General features: G+C 60.0%; 1 protein-coding gene across 1 annotated transcript in view; it reads left to right on the top strand.

Annotated features, from left to right (window-relative positions):
- The first annotated feature begins 468 nt into the window (after positions 1 to 468).
- The window catches only part of KCNG2 (potassium voltage-gated channel modifier subfamily G member 2), a 48,679-nt gene continuing 43,147 nt past the window's right edge, over positions 469 to 6,000 (top strand). Inside the window, 1 exon segment of the mRNA XM_032470592.1 lies at positions 469 to 555. The gene's annotated coding sequence lies outside the window, so the exon portion shown is untranslated.

Below are 6,000 nucleotides of genomic sequence, written 5' to 3'. Positions count from 1 at the left end.
GCATCACACATACCTCTGGCAATGCTGGCCCCCAAGAGCAGGCTCTCCTGGTCACCAGCCGAGCGTCTCCAGACCCCACAACTGGCCTTCCTCAGGGCTCGGGACCGCGCCCAAGTGGAGAGCCCCTCGTCTGCCCCTCTACCCTCAGGGCTGCTTTGCAGTGTGGTAATGGGGATTGGAGGGGGCGCCACTGTGTGTGTGTGAACGCGAGTGTGAGAGCGTGTGCCTGTCGCATCGGTGGGCGCGGTGCGCAGAGCGGGGCCCGCGATTCGTGCGCCCCCGAGAGTTCGCTCCGAGTGGACATGGCCCTGCGCTCCCGGCTCCCAGCCGGGCAGCCGCGCCCAGGGGTCCGCTCGTCCTGGGGACCCGCGGCCGGCGCGAGGGGGCGCCGCGCTACCGCAGCCTGGCGGATCCCCAGGGCCGGGCCGGGCCGGGGGCGGCGCGCGGGGCGGTGCCGGACTCCGCGGGCTTCGGGCTCCGGAGACGCCGTGCTCCGCCCCGAGGAGGCCGCCAGCAGGGCGAGCGGAGCGGTAGCCCGCGGAGTCCAGCCCCGAGGTAAAGTTGAGCGCACGATGGGGCCGGGGGTTTATACGGGAGCGTCCCGGGGCTGGAGTGGGCACCGGGGGCGCGGGGTTCTATACTGGAGGATCCCGATGCAGGAGCGGGGGCGCGACGGGCGCGGGGTCTACACGGAGAGTTCCGGGCAGGAGCAGGGACAGAAGACGCAGTAGAATCTACACCCGAGGGTCCTGAGGCCAGAGAGGCGACAAGGGGTGAGGCGGGGAAAGACGTCTACGCTGGAGTCTTTCGGGGCCGAAGTGGGGACAGAGGGCAGGGAGTCTACATTGTAAGGTCCCGATGGAGGAGAGGGCGGGAAGGGCGTGGGGGTCTACACTCGAGCCTCAGGGGCGGGAGCAGGGCCAAGGGGCGCAGGCACCTGTCCCGAAGCGGCGATAATGCGGCGCACGCAGTCTCCACTGGGTTGCGCGAAGGGCTGGGGGCAAAGAAAATTCCGGGAGGGACGTTTGAAGCGCCCCTCCCCCCTCCGCCCCTGGAGCCTGGGCGGGGCTGAGCTGGGCGCCGCCCCCAGCCCCCCGCAAGGCTCCGAGTCCTCAGCGCACGGGCGCCCGGCCGGACGGGAGCGCGGGTTCCCGCTGCTTCGTGCGCTTTCATGGAGGTCAGGGCGGCTGCGGCCGGAGCCTGGTTCCCGCTTCCGCCCCGTCTGCCCGCGTCTGATCTGCTGGAGCACAGGTGAGAAGAAGGACAGGTGGGCAAAGCGGCGTCCGCGACCCAGGGGGGTGACCTGGGTGGGAGATTAGGGTGGGGGCAACCGAGCGGGGTGGCCGGGGATCTCCCCGGCGCCCGCTCTGGCTTGGTTGGTGGAGCACCCGGTCCCTCCAAGAGGGGGCGGGACGTGGACGAGCCCACAGCCCGTGGGTGCCCTTTCCTCGCCCCTGCCTGTCTCCCCCGTACACACACGGCTGCGCGAACACGTAGCCCCCCGCGCCGTCCCCCTCCACGCACGTCCGCGCTCCCAGCTTGTCCTTCTCTGGCCGGGGCGCGGACCTGAACAGGGGAGAGGAAGCCCCACTCCGGCAGCCGGGAATTCTGCAAACTCGGAGCCCAAGCCCGCCCTGCACCCTCCAGGCCCTAGCTGTGCCCAGGGGGCTCCCAAATTCGCCCACCGAGCCCAGAACGGACGCTCGGGCTGAGGGCAGAGAGAGAAGCCCGGGGTCCGAACAGTGGCCGCAGGAATGAGGGGGTACGGCACCGAGGAGTCCTGGGCTTTGGCAGGACTAGCTGGGGTCTCCCTAATGCTTCCCCAAACCTGCGAGTCCGTGGGGACTCTGTGGTGTTTGCGCTCCAGGGGTTTTGGGTGCCTGGTAGACCCCTCTCCCAGCCTGCCTCTTTCCAGGAGGTTCCTTTCTGGTTTCTGGTTTCCTACTCTTCCAGCCAGGCTCTGGAACTTCCTTTGTCACCCTTGTCACCTTGTAAAAAAGCACACCCAGAGCTTGGTTTGGGCTCCAGTCTGCCTGTGCCTCCCTGTCTCCTCCCCCTCCCGCGGCTGCAGAGACAGCTGGATACTGAGGTGTGTGCTCCAGGCCAAGGTTTGGAGCAAGTGGCTGTTGTAAAGGGGTTCTGACTGTTGGTGAATGTGGCAGTGACTCTGAGGAGGCAGCAGTGTCGGGCTGGTTCACCCCTCAGCCCTGCTCAGGGGCAGCTGTGCTGGGGGGGGGGGGTCAGTCAGGTGAACCCGAGGTCTTCCTGTCTACAAGAGATGTAAGCACAGACTCCATCTCTGCTAAGAAGTCCGGGGTGGATCCCACAAACCCAGATGGGGTTCACCAGACCCTCACCCCTTCCCAGTCTTGAGGATTGGGCGGTGTATACAGCCGGCCTCTGAAGGCTTCACTCCAGCTAAGATGCCCAGTTAGTCAACGGGTGGATCTCTCTGGGTTCTCTTAAGCTGAACTGGGGGAGCATCGTGCCACATCTGGGTGTTGAACCCTCTTGCCTGGGTCCCTGCTGCTTACCAACCACACACACACTGGGCCTGATTGCACAGCACTGCCAACGGAGACTAGGGGCTGCAACTTCACTGGAGACAGGTTGTGAGAACAACTCTGGTTCCTTCCGAGGCTGGTGCCAAAGCGTTCTGATCCCTTTCCTCTTACAATTTGTGTATTCCACTTTGCAAAAGTTTTTTTATGCCTTGAGATTTCCATAATTTAAGGGAAAAAATTGGGTGTTTTTGTGGGCATGGGAAGAAAAGGAGGGAAGCCAGTGCTTGGCTGGCACCGAGGCCTGAACATGCCAGATGCTCAGAAAATATGTGCTGGTTGATTCATTGTTTGAGTTTAATTAAGAGTTTCTACCCAGGGTATGGCTGGGAGCTGCATTATCATAATTACAGGTGTATGTGCCGTGATTAATAGGTCATGTGGAACATACAGTTTGGTAGGAAGCGATCAAATGTTGGGGTTTGTCCTGGCAAAAACAGGTGGGGTCTGTGTCCTGGGAGGCTGGGCAGCCCCTCCTCCTGCCCAGGTACCAGGAGGGCAGGGCGGGTGCAGGGGCATTTGGAGTGGGAGGTGGGCCTGCACCGCATCGGCAGCAAGCACAGATGTGGAGGGTGGGAGTGGAGGGGAGCAGGTGGAGCAGGCCAGGCCTTGTGGGTGCCAGGGTCAGACCAGCCAGGAGAGGGGCACTGGGGGACCTGAGAAAGGAGGTCGGTGAGCTCTGCTGGTGAGACAGGTCCGGGGCCCGAGAAGGACAGCTGCATGTGTCTGAATATCTGGGTGCCTTTGTCCTGTTGGACAGCTTCATGAGGAAGAGGGACATTTTAGGGCTGAGCTGTGGCGCCCCCCCAACACCTAAGAGTTGACTCCTGGTTGGACTGAAGAGGGTGTCACTGGTAGTCTCGGGCGGCAGGGCAGCGAGGGGCCAGGAGGCAGTGGCTCACACCCTGGCCCTCCTCCGGACGGCACCCAGGACGGCCTGGAACCTGCAGCATCACCTCCAGGGATGGTCAGGGGTGCAGGCTCTCAGCCCCCTTCCCCCAGCCTCAGTGGTGATTACTGTGCCCTTTAGGTTAAAGGGATCCACTCGGGTGCTACAGAAGCCGTGTCCCTTTCACTGTCCAGCAACTCTCCTGAGAGCTTCAGCAGTTCTTGGCCAGAGCAGAGCAGAGTGAGAGAGAGAGAGGGAGGGAGGGAGGGAGAAGTGGGACCCTGCTTGGAGCCTCGGCCGTGACCAAGGGCAGAGGCACGCGGCCTGGGCCCCTCAGCTACGAGACGTGGGCAAGTATCTTGGCTGCTGATACTTCACATTTTCTGATGCCTCCCCTGTCAGATGAGAAGCTGGGCTGAACCACGTCTGCTCTCTGACTTTCAGAGGAGAAACTTGTGAAAGGGAGTCAGTAGTACATTCGCTCACAGGGAAGCACCCAGTATCTAGTTTGGTTGTGTCTTTAGAAAAAGATGAATTGAAATGTCACATATAAACAGTGTAGAAAATCTTCATGTTGCTTTTTAAATTAGTGAAGCTAAGACAGGGAACTACCCACAGCCAGGGGCAGACGGTCCCCTCGGCACGGCCCCCCGCCCTCCCCCCGAGCCCTGGATGGGCCTCTCTTGATATAGCAGTTGCTCCCAGGGAGCACCTGCCCCCCTGGCCACACCTGCTCTGTCCACACCCTTGGTGCTGCTCGGCCTCCTCGGACAAGCAGACCAGCTCCCGCGGCGGCCAGAGCCCTGGGCTGCAGTTCCCAGAATTTAATGACCTTCCCAGATATTTTTAACCTTCTCAGATATTTGAACGATGGGGCTTAATTCTTAGATTAGACGTGGGAAGTGCTGGGCACATGACAATCAGGGTCAGAATCATGGGGCCCAGCAGAGCCTCAGGAACGCTCAGGCTGAGGTGAATGTCGCAGCAGTTTGTACTGAATTCCAGCTTGGAGAGGCACATTTATTTTTGTAAAGGATTAGCCTTTTCCGGTGGGAATGTCTGTGCTGTTGTGTTCCTGACTCAGTCCTCACTGACCTGTGGCCGCCTGGCCCTAGCAGGGCTTGGGGACGGGTGGGTGGACAGGGGGGTCTGCCTGCAGCTGGTGTGGCTTCCAGGGGCCTCTGTGCCCCCCGCGCTCCCAGCACCAGTGGACGCCTGCATCCGGGTTCAGTCTGGCAGTTGGGGTGGGGCCTGGGGTTCAGAGTCTCAGCGCAAGTCCTGGTGTCTCATCACTGGGAAGGTGGAAGCACGGGTTTGTGGGCTGTGACTGGCATCTTTGCAGCAGGAATAGGACAGAAAGTATTAGCGTTTCACACATTACGGGCGTAGCTCCGTGTGTTCACGCTACAGGTGTAGTTCTGTGTGTTCTGGGTGGTGGCATAAAACGGTTTCAATGATGGGAAGGCCCTGCCCAGACTGTTCCTAGAGTCTAGATCTCTTCTCTGAATTCAGCTTAGCTGAGAAGCCAAGTGGCAGGGCTCAGAACAGAGCCCAGGGCACGACGGCACCCAGGGCAGGCGGCAGGGGTTGGGGGGTCTCGGCCTGTCTGTGCTGCACTGGCTCAGGCCCCTGCCCCTTGCTAAGTGGGCACTTGGTGGGCTCCCGCATCCCAGGTCAGTTTGGAGCTCCGGGAGCATCCGCCGTCCCCTCCGAGCAGAGTCACCGTGTGCACCGTCTGAGCTGCCCGGTCACTGGCCCTGTGGACTTCTGTCATCTTCCTGAACAAACCCCTGTCTGGAAGCAGCCAGGAGGCGGGTTCTCTTCCTGTTCTTTTTTTTTTGGAGGTCGAGGAAGCATGTACATTAACATGGAAAAAAGTGCGCGACAAGTTCTACATCCGTATATTTTATTTAACATCATAGCAATTAGTGCAATGGAGTGAGATGCTTCAGTGAAATAAAATGCATTAAAAATGAATGCTGGTTATGCAGATTAGCTATTTAGTCACAGGAAGGGGACAGTCTTCCTTCTCGGCCTCTGTGACATTTGACTGTGATGCTGTGATGTTATAAGGCCCCTGTCTTACATGTCTCCTTTCTGGAGCATTTAGCTGGTTCACAGTTACTTCAAGAAAATGACCGTTTCTGACTGTGAACAAATTTCCTTGATTTTTTTTCCATCAAAAGAAAAAGCAGACATCTTGTAAATAAGGAAAAATGGGAGATGTGTATCGTCAGGCTCTTTACTACCCATCAGACTAGAAACAGAGGAATTCTAGAGCCAGGAGAGTGCAGAGGTGTGCTGGGCAGTGCTCATGATGAACAGGGTGGATTTTGGTCCCCTACCATCGTGACAAGTTGTTTTAAGAAGAAACCTACGGGAGTCGGGGGGAAGGCTTGTTGAGTAAGAGGCTTCCGAGGGGCTTGTCAACGGCGGGGAGCCCTGGGCTCCAGCGGGCCTGCGGGGCTGACAGACCTGAGCCCCAGCCCTGGTCTCTGGCGAGGGGGCCTGGTCCCCAGCCAGGCTGTGGTTAGGAGGGAGAGCCACACA

Source organism: Camelus ferus, chromosome 30, assembly GCF_009834535.1.
Source record: "Camelus ferus isolate YT-003-E chromosome 30, BCGSAC_Cfer_1.0, whole genome shotgun sequence".
Lineage (NCBI taxonomy): Eukaryota > Metazoa > Chordata > Mammalia > Artiodactyla > Camelidae > Camelus > Camelus ferus.
Note: the sequence above shows the minus strand (reverse complement) of the source record. Positions and strands in the feature narration are given on the sequence as shown.